Source organism: Pteropus medius, unplaced genomic scaffold, assembly GCF_902729225.1.
Source record: "Pteropus medius unplaced genomic scaffold, Ma_sr-lr_union100, whole genome shotgun sequence".
Classification (NCBI taxonomy): domain Eukaryota; kingdom Metazoa; phylum Chordata; class Mammalia; order Chiroptera; family Pteropodidae; genus Pteropus; species Pteropus medius.
Window position 1 is genome coordinate 2,927,221 of NW_024354499.1, and position 18,228 is coordinate 2,945,448.

The following is an 18,228-nucleotide window of genomic DNA, read 5'->3' on the forward strand; positions in this document are numbered from 1 at the left end:
AGGGTGTTATTACACCTGCCAAGTGGTATATCCAGAAACAAAGGGCTCAGCTTCTAATTCAGCTGTGTGCAATATTTAGAGAAACCATTATACCAGGAAATAATCCTGCCTAAATAGGACAGTCCTCACAGGCAGGAATGTAGATAGACCCATTGGCTATGGCCAAAGAATGACCTGTGTCAAAAATGCAGTTTCCTGGGCCCTGCCCCAAATTTAATCAGAAGACTGCATTTCTAACATTCCAAAACCTTAGCTTTGAGTGCCACAGATTCTCTTCATTGGATTAGAAAGATTTTGCTGTGAAGGTCTAACAGCCTCATGTCCACATCAGCCAGTGGGAGTATACTGGATCTGAGAAGAAAAATTCTCTACCATTAGGCAAAGACACACTAGAAACAACAATACAAGACAATAGATGATTAGGTGCCAAAGTGTGTAGTTCAAACCCCAGGCACCAAGGGTGATCACAAACAGCAAAAATTCCAGTAGGAGGAGAATGTTATCCCCGATAAATATATGTTGAGACTTTACAGGGCATCTGCTCCTTTTTTTCAGAGGTACAGACCTGGTTCTGAGAATCCCTGGTGGTAAGGTTGGGGTCTACCATGCACTTTATACCCACTGTGGGGTCAGGCATGCAGTCACTGAAAGGAGCCCAGATTCTGGAGTTAAACCTTGGTTTAAATTCGAGTTCTGCCATTTTCTTGCCTTGGGCAAATTACTCTGCCTCAGTATAAAATGGTGGTAAAAGTACACAGCTGCACTTGTGGAAAAAAAATGAAAGCATGTCTGTAAAGCAGAACAGCACTTACAACACAGTAAACTTCAATATACGTTAGATTGCAAAAAGCCAAAAGGCCCATTTCTGCCCACAATATCTTTGGGCACAGAAGACAGACATTAAAAGGGGAATAAAACAATGCGTACTAAATGATAACCTGAGAGAAGACGGACTGAGGGACCAGGACAGGTAAGGAGGAGGCACCAGTGAAGACCCAGAAATGGGATTCGGTGTCTACTGGAAATAATGAGCACAACTCAAGTTTGTGTAGAGTAAGAAAGGAATGGTTCATTAGATTGGCCCATTAAACACCAAGCCAAATGGTTTGTGAGGAGTCCCTGAAACGCTGGATGAAGTGGTTTAACTGCCCTATGAAAAGTCAGCTTCAAATTTTCCTCAAACTCTTCCTCTTTCCATGCAAAGCTGGCAATAACTTACAAAGATTTAGGCAGCAAAGCATAAGACGAATGGCAAGTTGGTAGTGACACACTGACATAGCAGAGGCTCAGTATTTGTAAAATGAACGTAGAAGAAGGAGCCAATGAAGAAGAAATGGTCATAGTAGCAGGAGAAAAAATAGGATAGCGCCCTTGAAAGGAGTCAAGGAGGAAAGTTTCAAGGCTGATGGAATAACAATAATGCTACAAACAAGTTTAACAGATTTGACTGAACATCTACTCTACATGCAAAATACTTTGAACTAAAACGATGTTCTGGTACAATTGGAAGATGTGCAGTAGCTCATTGTAGTTAGAGCATGGTATGTGGTAAAGGAGGGAAGAGGAGGTGGAGGAAGCCACAAAATCATTTGAGGCTAAATTATAAACAGCCTTGAACGCCATAATAAAGGGTTTGAACTTTGTCCTAAAAACCAGTAGTCTCCAAACATTTTCTTAAAATGTACCTCTTCGATGAAAAGTCTTTGGCATATATCTTTTTACATGTTTGTTTAATTATAAATTATATATACTAGTCATTATGCTTATTTATAAACCATATACAAGCATAATTTAAATATATATTAGAAAACAAAAACAAATGTCAACAGTTAAGATAAAAACAAATTGAAAAAATTGAAATTAATTTCTAATAGTATTTTTTTTACCCCTACCCCCAGTCATTTTAGAGACCACTTAGATACTGGAGATGACAATTTCAATGTCAAAGACATCCTTAGGGAACAGAATTTCAGAAGAGTGATGGGGAGAAGCCAAATTGCAGCATGAGAGGAGGGCCTGGGGTGTGAGGAATTGGAGATAGGAGTGTAAATGGCTCAAATACTTGATAGTGCAAAGAATAGAAAGAAATGGACAATAACTTGTGGAGGAAGAATTGGGGGAAAGGTTTTTTTGGTTTTTTTGTGTGTGTATGTGTTTGAAAGGAACCTCACAAAAGGCAGATAATGGGAAATTGACAGAAGACTGAAAATAAAAGCTACAGGTAAGAACTGTAGCTAGCAGAGGATCTTCAAGCAGTGAATATCAGGTGTCAGACCAGTGTAACTCTTAGAATTTAATTCACTTTGTCCCCACGCCTATGAAGACTTGCATTTCAGGATTTCTCTCTTTTCTCTTTGGGGCAGCTTGAGTATGTTCTGTCCTCTTTTGAATTGAGGACTAAAATTGATGAGCCCCCTCTGCACTTGCTATGTTTCTTGTCACAGCCCCATTCCTACCACCAGCTGTTAGGCCACAGCCACTGTCACAGTCAGGAATGTATGATTAGCCACTGACAAGCACCTGTTGTGTCATAGCCACAGGAGTTGTGCCATGTGTTTAGAAGGCTAGTCTCCCCCAAGTCCTCAGGCCCCTCCCTTGCCCCATTCAACATACACACATGTATACCAATATCACGTGCCCCAGCCAGCAGTTTGACAATGAATCACTACTCTTAGGTTCACCCCTAGAACAGGTACTTATTCTGTCACCTGGAGAGTAAGCAGTGTTTGCCAAGAGCTTGAGGTTTGTGAATTGAACCCACCTTACCCGCTGCTACTCTTGGCTATCCCAGGTAGTGAGCCACATACTGTCTAGCATCTCTGGGCCTGTCACCTGCCAATGAGACAGCACCCAGCCAGATATATAAATAGGCAGTCACTAACAGAGAAGGCTTCCACTGCCAAGTCCCCTGGCCACCTTGCCTGGCCTGGCCACCTGAGGGGCCTTCCTAAAATTCCAATCTGGCCACATCACTCCCCTGCTTAAAGGCCATCAAATCCCACCTCCACCCGTGATATACAAAAGAAAATCCAAACTTTTTAGCATAGTTTACAGACCCTTCAGGATCTGCTCCCACCAGCTTCAGCGTATAAGGCCTACCAGTCTCTTATCTCTGCCTTCAGCCTCCTATACAGAACAGCTTACAGTTACCCAAAGTCATTCTGTTTGGGCGTCCTTGTGTTTGGGAAATAATTGTATCTTCATATTTCTGACCCTGGCTGTCTTCTTCTTCGTTACCTGCCTGGGGTTCTGGGGCTCATGCTCTTGAGCATCAATATTCAGCAAAGAAAATTATACTTTGCTAAAAATCAGGAGACCTGAATCTAGTCCTAGCTCTGGCATCAACTCCCTGGGTGATCTTGGACAAGGTGCTCCCCGTTTCTGAGTCTTAGTCCTCCATCTGAGAAGGAATAAGATAATACCCATAATTCCCTGACTGCTGTGAGAAATAATATTGCCTTTGTAGGCACCCATCCCTGCTTCTGCATCCTGACACAGGGCTGACTCGATATACAGGTCTTCCGTAAACACTCTAAGAGAGAAAAGCGGAAGTTAACAAAAAACCAACAGCAACAAGCCCCAGCTTGGCATTTTTGGTAACTACTCATGAGGGCTTGATTGAGGAGGAAACAGAAAGACAGGAACTGCCAGAGAATTTTGCTCTGAACATTTTTGAAGATGCTGTCACCTTTAGACTTTATGGGGAAGGAGAGAGGGTAGTAGATGAAAAGGCAAAGGGTGTATGCCAGACAAGGTTACACAGAGGCAGAGTTAGTCCCCTAAGCAGGCCCAAGCCCCCTATTCTTCCTTCTCCTCCTCTTTTGCCCTAACGGTGAGGGCTCTGTGAGAGGTCTCTGACCCACGTCGGTGCCGCCTGGACCTGTGTCCACTAAAGTAGGAAGAGGTTGACTATAGCATCCCCTCTTTTCCACCCAGGACTCCAGACATCTGCCATCAGGCTGAGTACACCTTGGTAGAGAGCTGAGGCAACTAACTACTTCAGTGACAGCAAACACTACCCAGTTAGTCACTTGTGTGGTGGAAGACACCAAATTAGTTATTCCCGGAGCAGTGCACCCACTGTGAGGAGATGCAGATCCACTTTCTTAAACCTGTCTCCATGTGAATGAAAACCTGTGTTTTCATTTGTTAGTTCACCTCTACTTCAAAAAGCACTTTCTGGGCTTGTTCACTGGGCCCTTAAGAGAACCTTCTCCCACTGGCTCCTGACAGGACCTTAATAGCATCTAATGTTGTTATTTCCCAGCCTGGAACCTGAGCAGCTCCAAGCAACATCTTTAGAACTGGCTAACATTAATCAACTTCTTACTATGTGCAAACCACTGTTCCAAGGACTTTAAACGAATTAACACACTGAAACTGTAGAACCCTTGTAAGGTAGATATTTTTGTTGTTATTGTTTATTTCTTTTGCTTTTTTATTAAGGTAGTTATTATGTTGATGCCACTTCACAGGTGAGAAAACTGAGGCACACAGGAATAAGGTGACTTGTCCAGAGCTAGTCAACAACAGAGCCAGTATTTGAATACAAGTGATGTGGCCCCCACACTTTTCTCAACCACTATTCTGGACTGTCCCACTAGGCTGTAAAAGTGCCCCTGGGAGAGTCTAAATGGACAGATAGTCTGCACTTTGTTTTATTTCATCTTTAATAACTTTCGATGCTCAGTTTTTCAAGACAGCGATACATATTTTTATAAAACATACACAAATATGTAATACATATGAAGATCCATATTGCTACTGTTAACAGCCCCTATTCCTTATTTTACATACTACTCCTTTAAAGTAGCATATATATACTACTTCTTTAAAAATGGGCTTGCATTCTGCACACTAATTTGTATGCTATTTTTCTTATTAAATTGAGATAGTCATATACCATAAATTCACCATTTTAAAGTGTACAATTTGTGGGTTTCAGCATATTCACAACATTGTGCAACCATCACCACTATCTTATGCCAGACATTTTCTTCACCTCAAAAAGAAACCCATACCCATTACCAGTCTCTCCTCATTGCTTACCCATCTGCTTTACCCCAGTCTTTGGCAACCAATAATCTACTTTCTGACTTTACGGATTTACTTATTCTGGACATTCTATAGAAATAAAATTATACAAGATGTGACCTTTTTGATGTGTCTAGCTTCTTTCACTAAGCATGTTTCGAGGTTCATCCATGTTGTAGCATATGTCAATACTTCATTCCTTTTTATGACTGCATGTATTCCAACAGATGACTCTACCACATTTTGTTTATCTATTCACCAGTTGATGGACATTTGAGTTGTTTCCACTTTTTGGCAATTACGAATAATGCTGTTATGAATATTTGTGTACAAGTTTTTGTGTGGACATATGTTTTAATTTCTCTTAGGTACATATCTAGGAGTGGAATTGCTGGGTCAAATGGTAACTCCATGCTTAACTTTTTGAGGAACTAGTATATTGTTTTCCACAGTGGCTGTACCATTTTACATTCCCATCAGCAGTGTATGTGGGTTCTAATTTTTCCACCTTCCTGCCAATGCTTGTTAGTTTCCTTTTTTTTTTTTTCGGTCACCCTAGTGGGCATGAAGTGGTACCTCATTGTGATTTTGATTTGCATTTCCCTAGGTAGATTTGCATTTCCTTCATTGAGCATCTTTTCTTGTGCTTACCAGTCATTTGAATATCTTCTTTGGAGAAATGTCTATTCCAATACTTCTCCCATTTTAAAAATTGGGTAATTTGCCTTTTTATTGTTGAATTGTAAGAGTACTATATATATTCTATATACTAGAATCTTAACTGATTGATAATTGCAAATATATTCTCCCATTCTGTGGGCTGTCTCTTAACTTTCTTGATTGTGTCCTTTGAAGCACAAACATTTTAAAAAACTTTTAAACATTTTAAATTTTAATGAAGTCAAGTTAAATTTTGATGAAGTCAAGTTTGGTGTCATATCTAAGAAACACTTGCTTAATCCAATACTAATGTTTTCTTCTTTTAAGAGTTTTATAGTTCTAGCACTAACACTATAAAACTCTTAAAACATAAGTATAAATTTCATGACCTTGGATTTATCTTAGATCTTTGATCCACTTTGAGTTAATTCTCATATATATGGTCAGAGTAAGGGTCCAAATTCATTTTTTGCATGTAGCTATCCAGTTGTGCCATCACCATGTATTGAAAAAAACTATTATTTCATTATATATTATTTTTTAACTTAATAAATTATGAACATTTTCACTACAATAAATAATATTTTGCAGTATTTTTTTATTAGCCGTATGTACTCCATTACATTGATGTAATTTATCAATGAATCTCCTATTTACAGACATTTGTTTTCACATTTTGCTGTCTCAAATCATACAGTGGTGAATATATTCACAAAAATATCTTGAGATACGTCTCTGATTATTTTCTTAAAACAAATTAATCGAAAGGCTTTAGATGCATAGTTTGAAAGGGGCAGTTTTCAAACTCTTCCCTTTAAACTCTTAAAAATTATCGATGTTTTAAAAGGCTTTTGTTTGTGAGAGTAATTTCTAAGTATATTAACTGTCTTAGAAATAGAGTAGAACATTTTTAAACATTTACATATTAATTCATTTTAAAATAGCTATAGGAAACCATTAAATGCCAATATAAATGATATATTTTTATTTAAAATAATTTTCCAAAACAAAAAAAAATATTTAGTGAGAAAACTGAGTTTTATTTTTTCACAAATCTCTTTAATGTCTGGATTAATAGAATATGCTGGAGTCTCATGTCTGTTTCTGCATCAATTACACATGATATTACACATCATGTAGCCTCTGGAAGACTGCACGCTACACTAGAGAGAGAATGAAAATGAAAAGGGCAAGTAACATTTTAGTATTGTCAGGAAAATAGTTTTGACTTCTCAGACCCCTCAAGGAGCCATAGAGGTCCCTGACTGCTCTCTGAGAAATACTTCTCTATAGAAAGATTTCACCAAAGTATATTCTTACCACTGTGCCCTTTCCCTGCACCTTCACAAATACCAGGCATGATCTTTTATATTTTAATGTTTGCTAATTCATTAAGCAAAAAACAAGCTTTGTGATTTTAATTTGCATTCTGTAATTTCTAATAATATTGAATCTTTTTTCATGATTTTTGTAAGTTATATTTTCCTTTTATATTCTGCCTCTTTGTATCATTTGTACATTTTCTTGCTGAGATGGGCATATTTTATCTTAACGACTATAAGAGCACTCTTTATATTCAGGGAATTAGGCCTTGTCATGAATATTGAAAATATTTTTGATGTGCAAGAAGTTTTTATTATTATTATTGTTTTTATACAGGAAAACCTATCAGTATTTTTAATGGTTCTGTCCTTTCCTTTTGCCTTACCCAAAGTCAAATAAATTGTCCTCTAATTTAATTTTCCACCAGCTGTGTGTGAATGTGCCTGTTTAGCCTAGGAAGGAGGCCAATCAGGAGAAAGCTGATTAGCAATTTCATAGTATTAATAAAATCCTCCCATTTTTATTCTATTGATCATTTTGGGTATTACACAATGATCAATGAAAATGAAATCACATCTGAGCAACAAAGAAGATGATCTTCAATGTCATCATCCCAGGACACCTCCCGACCAAATGTTCTTGGGGATACTCAGACCAGGGTGATAAATGTGGGGTTTATTGTTTGTGTGGCAGGTCTCACCTGCTCAGAAGGCTGGAGACTTTTGAGTCCCCTGTTCCTCACAGGGGAGGAGATGACCCACTGGGGTGGGCCTCCTGGCCTCATGCCAACATTGTGGTGCCCAGCAGGGGGCTGTCTCATCGTACCCTGAGTTGGGGCCAGTTTATACCCAAAATTTAGCAAGGGATTTAGGCATTCAAGAAGTTAAAGCTTTACTAGGGGACAATAGCCTAAGCACTCATGACTTATGTCTTAGGAAGGGATATTTTAAAATAAGAAAAGGAAACTAGAACTTAACAGTCTGACAGGATATTCTAGCTAACCGCAGATTTACAGAATTATAGCTTAGCTACAGAGATCTCCTTTCGTAAATTTTTGAAGATTTCTCCAGTAAATGCTACCTTCTATAGCTTGACTGCTCTCTGAAAAAAGGTAACCAGAAACCATTACAAAGTGGATTTTGTGTCCAAGGTGACTAGGCCCCATTAGCTGGGATTCTCTCAATATTGTTTCCTACATTCTTAGCAACACTAGAGATTTTTCTTTGCCAGTCTGGCAGATAAAAAAATGGCATAGCATTGTGTCCGTTTTCATTCCTTAAATTACTGGTGAGGGAAAAAAATATATATATGTTTCTCAGCTGTTTGCATTTCTCCCTTGGTGAATTACCCATTAACATCTTTTTCTCTTTTTTCTATTGGAGTGTGCGTATTTTTCTTATTGATTGAGGAGCTCATTAAATAGCAAAATATTAACCCTTCTTTATATATACTGCATTTTTTTCTTAGTTTATCGGTTTCTTTTTAACTTCTCTGCAGAAGTTTCTAATGATTAAAAGGCTAAATCTATCAACTTTTAACTCTGGTTTCTATTTTAAGTATCATGCTTAGGAAGTCCTTCCTTCACAACAATTACACAAAATGATTTCCTCTTTTTTCTTCAAGTATTTTATGTTTTCATTTTTTACATTTAAATCTAATTCATCTGAAACTTATTTTGGTAACTCTGGTGGGAAAAGCTAATATTTTTCCCCAAAAAATTACTGTCTAGCTGTCTCAAGGATATTTATTGAATAATCCAGGAATGACAAATATGTGGTCTGAGTTCAGTCTTCCCCTCCTGGGCCCCTGAAAGACATTTCTAATCAAGTGCAGAACTCCTGGCTAAGCCTAGACTAGGCCTCACAGCTCTCCTAGAATTTCAGGCAGCTACCTCCTACCTGTGAGATTCAGCATCAAGATGAAACTTTTTGTCATTCCCAAGACTAATCTATGTGAGAGGCCTTTATTAGATAATACATTCTTTTGTATTCTAGACTTTCCCTTTTTATTTAAAAAAAAATTTTTTTTTAATTAAGTTTATTGGGGTAACGGTTAATACAATTAAATAATTTTCAGGTGTACATTGTAATTTGAATCTGTATATTCTATTGTGTGTTTACTACCCAAAGTTCAGTTTCCTTCAGCTACCATATATTTGATCCCCTTTACCCACTTCCCCCCCTATATTTGACCCCTTTTAACCATCTACCTACTCCCACTTCCCCGACCCCTACCCTCTGGTAACCACTAGTCTACAGTCCATGTCCATGAGTCTCTGTCCTGTTCATTTGTTGCTTTTAGGTTTATATCCCATATGTAAGTGATATCACGGGATTTTCAACCTTTTCTAAATGGCTTATTTCTCTTAGCATGATTATCTTGAGGTCCATCCATGTTGTTGCAAATGGCAGTATTTCATCTCTTCTTATGGCTAATATTCCATTGTATATTTGTACCACAGCTTCTTTAGCCAATCATCTATCATAGGACACTTCGGTTGCTTCCATGTCCTGGCCACTGTGAACAATGCTGCTATGAACATCGATGTGCAAATATCTTTTCGGATATGGGTTTTTAAGTCTTTCGAGTAAATACTCAGTAGAAGGATTGCTGGATCATATGGTAGATCAATTCTTAGTTTTTGAGGAAACTCCATATTGTTTTCCATAGTGGCTATACCAATTTGCAGTCCCACCAGCAGTATATGAGGGTTCCTTTTTCTCCACATCCTCTCCAACATTTGTTATTACTTGTCCTGTTGATTATAGCTATTCTAACAGGTGCGAGATGGTATCTCTGAGGTTTTGATTTGCATTTCCCTAATAGCTAGCAATGTTGAGCATCTTTTCAAATATTTGTTGGTCATTTGTATGTCCTCTAGGGAGAAGTGTCTGTTCAGGTCCTCTCCCCATTTTTTGACTGGATCATTTTTGTTGTTGTTGTTACCGAGTTGTATGAGTTCTTTGTATATTTTGGATATTAGGCCCTTATTGGAGGTGTTGCTTGCAAATATTTTTCCCATTCAGGCGGTTGTAGACTTTCTCTTTTGTTTTATTGATATGCCTGTCTTTTCTTGTACCTGCCCCACCCTTTTTGGTTATTGCATCTATGAACTAAATAGCAATAACTGATAGCAGAAGCCTTATACCCTTTTCTATACTTTCTTGACTATTCTCTCTCATTTTAACTTCTGACTAAATCTAATGCATTAAAGTACCTTAAAAATAAATTAATTAAAATTTAAAATTCATATTAGATTTTTCCAATTTAGATACATAGTATTTCTTTCTATTTTTAAAGATCCCCTTTATGCCTCTGAATGGTTGTATTCTGATAGGTCATACACATTAGTGGTTAAGTTTATTCCTAGATATTATATATTTGTTGTGACTATCATAAGTGGAATCTTTTTTTTTTTATCAGTATAGCATCTAACTTCTTATTATTAGAATGTAAGCTTCATGAGAGCAGAGACCACACATCTTTTCTTCATAACTGTAGCCCTAGAGCTTAAGAAACCATGCCTCCACATTATAGGCTTTCAATCAAAGTTTTTAAATGAGTGAAGGAATAAAGGCATAAAGCACTGCTATTGTCTTAGTGTGTCATTAATTTGTAACAGGTAACCTTGCTAAATTATTTGATTTGCTTTGTTTTTCAAGTGATTCTCTGGAATTTTCAACATCCGTAAATATTGATAATTACCTTTATCTCAACATGTATTGTTCTTATTTATTTTTCTTATAAGACATTGAATCTAATACATCTTTCTTTCATATTTCTATTGTCCTTTCAGAACTATTCTAAGTAATAGTGATGGTAATGGGCACCTTTTCTTATTCCTCACTTGGCTGGTAATACTTCTAGTGTTTCACTATTAAGTATAATGACTAGAAGAAGAGTACATTTGATGGAAAAAAATAAAATGGGTTCCATTTTGGATATGTTCAAGGGGTATTATTAGTGTGGAGATGTCCAGTGTACTGCTGGACATATAAGATATCTGGATTAGAGACAGATATTTGAGAGTTAATATTATATAAGTAGTGGTTAAACCCTTGAGATAGATAAATTCACATAGAGAAAAGGCCAAGGATAGCACTGGGGAATACCAATCTCAAGTATGAGTAGAGAAAAAGAAAACTATCAAAGAGATAAGTGGAAATTCATAAGGAGGAGTCACAGGAGACCAAAGATGAGTTTCAAAGAAAGGAAGTGATCAACACAGCCAAAGAGTGAAAAAAGAAAGATAGAAAACAAACCAAGGATTTAGTATCTAGGAGGTCACCAATGACCTTAGTGAGTGTCAGCAGTGTCAGTGTTGTGATAGCACTGAAGTCACTTACAGCGGGTTGAGGAGAGGTGAGAAAGTGCAGACTGCCATAAAGACTCCTTCACGAAGCTTAGCAGGGAAGAGAAGCCTAGAGACAAAGTACTAAATTGAAAGGGAGACAGAATTGAGGAATAATTATTCAGGTGATACAGTAGTCCCCATATCTACAGCAGAGTTCCAAGACCTCCCGTGGATGCCTGAAACCACGGATAGTACCAAAGCCTATATATACTATGTTTTTTCCAGTACATATATACCTATAATAAAGTTTAATTTGTAAGCTAAGCATGGTAAGAGATTAACAATAATAAAATAGGTCAGTTATAAGAACATACTATAATAAAAGTTATGTGAATGTGGTGTCTCGCTCTCTCAAAATATCATACTGTACTCATCTTTTCACCTAAAAGAAGCACTTTACAGCTTCTCTGTGTCACATCTGAATTGTCGGCATCACTACTCTTATACTTTAGAGCCATTATTAAGTAAAATACGGATGATTTGAACACATACTTTAGAGCCATTATTAAGTAAAATAAGGATGATTTGATACTGAGACAGTTGATCCGATAACTGAGACACTACTAAGTGACTAACGGGATAGTGCCATACATGCTGGAAAAAAGGGATGATTCACGTCCCAGGCAGGATGGAGCCAGATGGCATGAAATTTCATCGTGCTACTCAGAACAGTGCTCAATTTAAAACTTATGAATTATTTATTTCTGGAATTTTTCATTTAATATTTTCGGGCCAAGGTTGACCGCGGGTAACTGAAACCATGGAAAGAGAAACTGTATGTAAGGGGGAACTACTGTAATGACACAAGGCTGTTTTTATGTTGAAAGAGAAAAGACAGTGAAACACTAAAAGTTTGAGAAAGAGACAGAGGGAAAATACAAGCCAGCAAAGCACAGAGCGTGTGGAAGGGAAGGGCTCCCTTGCTGGGGACACTGTTTAGCCTCAATCTCCACTTTCCTTGAAGTGGGAAGGAAATATGTAAGATGAGTAAGGATCGATGCCTCAGGAGAAAATAATTTCCCACCTCTGTCCTTTCTCAACTAGACTGGCAGAGGAAGGAGAGTGGGAGCCAGAGAGCGGTGGAGGTGTAGAACCACTGCTCTTGGGCCTGCTGCTGACTGGGGAGGAAGGAAGTGCTGCTGGGCAGAGGTTAGAGTTCTGGCTGAAACTGGAAATCATAAATCCACCTGGTCACAGAGTTAAGGCCACAAGAGATTCTGATTTAATTGGTCTGGTTTTTGGCCTGGGCATCAGGAATTTAAAAACCTGCCCCAGTGACTTTAATGTGCAACCAACCGTGGCTGAGAATTGCTGGGCTCAAAAAGGAAATGTGTGCATACAAAGTCTGAATCTCTAACTCTAGGTGAGAGGACAAAGAGAGGCTCTGCTGCCCTGGCTGAAGCAGGCAACCCTGTGGGGGCTGTGGCCATCCCCCCAATCATAGGAGGATGACTTCCTGCCTTGTTGTGCCCTTCTATCAGGATCTGAATTCCTCTCTAACCTCCAGCCTTAAGTGAAACCACAGTGAGCTTCCCTCACAGAGACCCAGCAACCCCTGGTATGGCAGTGGGGGCCAGTTTGGGGGATGTGATAGTAACTATAGCAGACAACATGCTTTCCTGATTAAGAACCAAGCCATCGACCTGGTTCACTGCGTGCGCGTGTGCATATTTGTGTGTGCGTGTTTTCGAGCTGCCGATTCAACAGAAAAACAATAGCAGCTCTGAGACTGGAGCAGAGGTTTAACAAGTGACTACAATGACTCATGCCGCTTGGCTGTGAAGGCCATGGGGCTGCCACCCTTAGTGGGGCAGGGTCTGGGTCGGAAGAGTTGCAGGTATAGTGGCTCCTGTGAACTTCCCACCATGCTCCTGGGCAGGCTGCCTTTTGGGCCAACCAAATATTTTTGTAAAAATTAAGCCAGAAAATGTAACTTTTTTCTTATGGCCACGAATTTCCTGGCATAAGCAGGCAAGCTGAAGAATGAGGCCTATGGATCTTTCAAAGGCATGGAATATTCGCACGAGGATCGAAGTTTACAATATTAGGCCAAAAACTATCCTTTTTTCAAAAAGCCCTCAGGTTGGAAAAAGAGAAGGCCTGGGCAGAGCATGCGTGCCCCTGTGAGGAAGGGTTGGGAGACAGGACCCGTCCAGAGGAGCACGTTTAATGGAAACTTACAATGTGCAGTTTTGAGGACATGAAGGAAACATTAAACCTGTGCTGTCCAACACGCTGTCACTTGTACCACATGGCCGTAGAGCAGCGAATGGCTAGTCTGAATTAAGATGTAAAATACATACCAGATGTCAAAGATAGTACAGGAAAAAAAAAAGGTATAAATAGTTCATTAATAATTTATTAATATTTTTTAATACTAACATGTTGAAATGACAATATTTGTATTTTGAGTTAAATAACCTGTGTTATTAACATTAATTTCACCTGTTTCATTTTACTTTTTAAAATATGACCACTAGAAAATTTGAAAGGATGGATCTTTGGCTTCTACATTTCTGTTGCACAGTGCTGCCTATGCGACATCAACCAATGAACTTTTATTGAACACCTACTTTGCCCAAGGAAGCATGAAGGGACAAAGCTATAAATAATAATAGAAATAACAATAATAGCTCCAGGTCTTACAAAGTTGACTACTTGCTAGGCACTTTGCACTGATTTAGTAACTTGTTGTAAGTAAGAAAGTGAACTGGATTCCAGAACCTCCATTACAAAGCAGTTGGCCAAACTGCCCCCCTGGCAGCAAAAACTGAGGTCTAGTTGGGGTGCATCACAGATACATGCCCTGACACAGCAAAGATGCTTTCACACAGTAGAGAATACACAAGTTAAAAAACCATTTTCAAGAACACAAACACTTTAAATACTTTTTAATATGATCGAAACACACAGCAATCGATCTTCAGTCTATTTACAATTTTTTTTTTCAAAGATTGCAAACTTTTTTAACATGCTTGTCAGAATAAGAGATTCAGGACATGACTTTGGGAAAGAGCAGTGGTTCTCCACCTAAGTTAGCTACCCAGTGTCCTCATCCGAGGAGCTGCAAAAAGGCCTGCTGCCTGGGCCCCACCCCCACAGATTCTGATGTAATTAGTTTGGTTTGGGGCCTGGGCTTTAGAATTTTTAAAGAGTGCCTAGGTGATTCTAATGTTCAGCCATGGATGAGATTTACTGGAGTTAAAAGTTAACTGGTCCATATGGAGACTGGATCCTCCAAAGCCGGGCTCCCTTAAAGGCTGAGCATTTTGACTTAAGCTCTTTCTGAATTGGTGCAGTTGTAAAATATAGTTACTTTAGGGCACATTCTGTTCAGTTTTATTCATCTCTCAAGTTTTATTTATTATAAACCTATATACCCACATACACACATATTAGTAGATGTAAGCAGTAGGAGATCGTGGAAAGTACACTGGACATAATGCCAAGAGCACTTGCAACGAGTAGTAAATAAGCCCTAGAGGTTGATTGATTGGTTAAATGAATTTATTTTTTTTTTAGCCCTAGAGACTTAATGCACAGTATAGAGAATATAGACAACAATATTTTATTATAACCATCAAACTTACTAAGAGACCAGAACTTAATGATTTCAACTACTAAAAAATAATAATTATGTATCATGATAGAGATGCTAATTTTCACAATGACAATCACATTAAAATACATAAATGTATTAAATTAACATGCTGTACACCCCAAATTTACGCATTATATGTCAAATATATTTCAATTATAAATAAAAAGCCCCAAGCAGTTGTCTTCTAGATCTGGTTGGCCACATCTGAGATACCAATTTCCCCATCTATAAAACGGTGGGTTGGCCTAGATAAGCGTTAGGAGCTTCCAGAGTAGACATTTCAGGATTCTAGATTGAGGTCAGACTCTGCCCTAGATTTTGTGTCTGATCCCACAGGCAGAGAATAGGGCTGGTTCCCTTGCTAGTGATCCAATAATGCTGCCAAGCTATAGTGGAGACTCCCTCCACCTTCCCCGCCCCCCACCCCCAGACTTCACCTTTGAAATAGGTATTTCCATCTGCATCCTATCATGCCTATTCCATCCACCCCACCCCCATCCCTCTTCATGTAAATCAGCCTGGGGAATCAGATCTTGGAGAAACTTTGATCTCTTTATCTGAAAGCACAAAGATAGCATTGCAAAGCCTGCTGCTGGTGTGGAGGTGGCATAGTCAGGAATACTTCACATTTTTCTAGAGAGTTTCATTCTTACAATATTCTCAGAAGAGGGACCTTCTCCAGCAAGGCCATGAGGAAACTGATAATGGAATGAGGGAAAAAAGGCAGACTGGGTGGAAGAGAGGCTTCCTTGAAAGGAAATATCAGCAAATTCTGATATGCAAAGTCTTGAAAAATCCATATCACAGTCACTTTGAAAGAACCTGGGGCTGGGCTATGTACTTGGCTTTCTCACTGTGCAATTTTAAAAGGACATTTCAACTTTCCAAGCTACTAAGTGCAACAGGCCTCTCACTGAGCCCCCGAGTCCTATTTTGTGCCTCTCCAGCCCACCATCTGTCTGCATTGCTGCCAGGGCTTGCTCTGAAATGCATGTCTAACTGTGTCACTCTCTAGTTTAAGACTGGACTCCAACTCCACTCCCACCCCACTGCTTCCGTTACTGTAGAAAAATAAAATCTAAACTCTTCTCTGTGTCATTGGAAGCCCTTCAAAACCTGTTCCCTGGCTACAAAGGTGCAGATCAGCACCTTTCTCCTGCTCTCCAGCCATTGTGCTGGGTTCATTGAACCCTCTAGACAGCACAAGCTCCACCAGGAAGGACAGTGGTTTGGCCACTCTGGCTCGTTCATCCCCCAGCACCCATCCTAGTTTCTGGGAGTAGGCTCAGTAAAGGTTTGATGCCTGAATGACCAACCAAATAGACAACCATGTAAATTAAGGACCTTGTATTGAGCAATTCCTAAATTCTAGCACTAACTTTTAAGAACTGTTCTGGGGGCAGAGCTGAAAGCTGCTTAGAACTTGACCCAGTTCATACAAATAGTCACTGCAATTTCTAATCCAGAAAAATTGAAATAGGTGGTCTGACAAAGGGTTTAGAAAGGTTTTTGTTCATTTTAGTAAATCATAAAATTTTTCGTGAATATTTAGTAAAATTTTTAGTAAAGCATACAAATTAAATTACAATGCAATTAAACATTTTAAATCACTCTAAAAACAAGACCATCCTATGGTTGCACAACAATGTGGATGTACTTAACGTCACTGAACTGTACGTACACTTAAAAATGGTTAAGATGGTAAATTTTATGTTATGTGTATTTCACCACAGATTTTTTTAAAGGATCATTCTGAATGTGCAGTTGCTATCACCGTGTCCTCAACCCTTCTGTTCTGGGAGATTTCGAGGTGATCAAACAAAATCCTTTTGAGTAGGAAAACTATTAACTCTTTATTTCTAAAGGGTATAGAGATAGTGAGGGTTCTTGGTTTAATAAAATGTTCAAATGTACATTTTACTTAAAGGGCCTTACTATCACTAATTTCAAGCTTCAGCTATCTGTCATGCAGCTCAGGACTAAGAAATAAGCAAAAATAGCCACCGAGTGACCAAAATAAATGTCACTTAACTTATTAAAGAACCAATTTTATGACATAGGTGATCTCCATTTCATAGTCAAGGCAATTAAGGCTCAGGATAACTTCCCTAATTTACATAGCTAGCCAGTTAAAGAAACAAGATTCAAAATTACCCTAGGTTTGGAAAGAGTTTAAAAAATATATAAAACCAAATCAATGCTCTTTCTACTTCACCATGCCTCTACTTTTTGGATGCTATTATATTTATAATGGTTTTTTTGTTTGGCTTGGTTTGGTTTTGGTTTCAGGGTTTTTTGAGTCCTTCCAAAGCAACTTTGATGACCTGATCCAAATGGGACTTTATTGGAAGGAGACTGAGGTGATGCAAAGAGCTGAAAGAAGAGCTAACAAACAGGGCTGTACTGGCAGAAACCAGGCAGCTGGGGACCTTCTCTCTAGCATGCAGTGGTTCATGTGACCAGGCCCAAGCTTGCCAGGCTCAGAGACTCTCCGTTCAGGTTTCAAATTCCCAAGAGAGAGAATCTGGTTTGCCTGCCTAAATTAGGTGTCTTCAGCCTTATCAGTCAGCTCTGCCCTGGGAAATGGGAGTCCTGGACCCCAGATATGACCACTGGGCCTCAACCTATGGTCAGCTCTTATCAGAGAAAGGGGGAATCCCTGTGGGCAAGGAAGACCCCCAAGTGTGTCCCAGCAAGAAATTTTCTGGGTGACTAAGAAAGGAACAGGAAAGCCATATCACTCTCACCCCAAGAAGCTCTTATAGAAATGTTCTGAGCCATAAATTCAGCCTAAGCTTTGTTCCATTCATCGTTTCATCATTATCTGGTGTTGCAAACTTGGGGAGCATATCTGCGGTTTTAAACTCAGTGGACCCCTGCAGCAAGGTGACTACTCTGGAGCTTATCTTCTAAACCTTGGGAGTTTAGGGGTCAGAGGGATGCTCAGAGCAAGGAAAAATGAAGGCATCCAATCTGGAAAGCTCAGAGTTGTCTAGGAGGTAGGCTGTGCTCATTTTCCAGGAAATTCCAAGTACTCTCTTTAAGAAGAAAAAAAGGTATGCCATGCATTTGACTACAGTTAGCTGTGTGTTTGGGTTCATTGCATAGAAACCCATGCACAGCCAGTTCTCACAAGCAATAATCAGAGGTGACTGGCCTAAATTCCAAACTCATTTAAGGCTATTACAACCATATGGTCTAACTGGAGTCCAGCTATAGACACAAATCACTAACCAAATTAAATGGCCAATAGTTC

General features: G+C 38.9%; 1 long non-coding RNA gene across 1 annotated transcript in view; it reads right to left on the reverse strand.

Annotated features, from left to right (window-relative positions):
* The window catches only part of LOC120594578 (uncharacterized), a 120,702-nt gene that overhangs the window by 93,525 nt on the left and 8,949 nt on the right, over positions 1–18,228 (reverse strand). The gene's annotated exons all lie outside the window — the stretch shown is intronic.